We start from the raw sequence: 346 nt of genomic DNA, 5'->3' as shown, positions 1-346 counted from the left end.
CCGTTCGCAGTCCGCCCGCCGCGCGGGGCGTCGGGAACTGTAGTCGACCCTTCTCCCCCGGGCCCGGCCGGACTTGGGCGGCGCAGCTCCCCCTAGCGGTGAATCGCACACTTGTCCGGCCAGGGCCCGGTCCTTCTAGCCCAGCAGGCGCGCCCGAATGACGTCATCGCGGGGCCGCCACGCCCTCGTCAGAGGTTTTGGGTGTCCATGAAAAGTCCGCCACGCACCGGCTGACGGCAAGCACGAAGCCCCCGCAGTGGAAGGAGTGCACCTCGACACCTCCGCTGTCCCAGGGTCTCCCCTGTGGCGCGGCGCACAGCGTCAGCGCGGCCCGCCTCCTCGTTTT

This window comes from Pteropus alecto, unplaced genomic scaffold (assembly GCF_000325575.1).
Source record: "Pteropus alecto unplaced genomic scaffold, ASM32557v1 scaffold137, whole genome shotgun sequence".
NCBI lineage: Eukaryota > Metazoa > Chordata > Mammalia > Chiroptera > Pteropodidae > Pteropus > Pteropus alecto.
The sequence above is the reverse complement of the archived record's forward strand: the minus strand, read 5'-3'. Positions refer to the sequence as shown.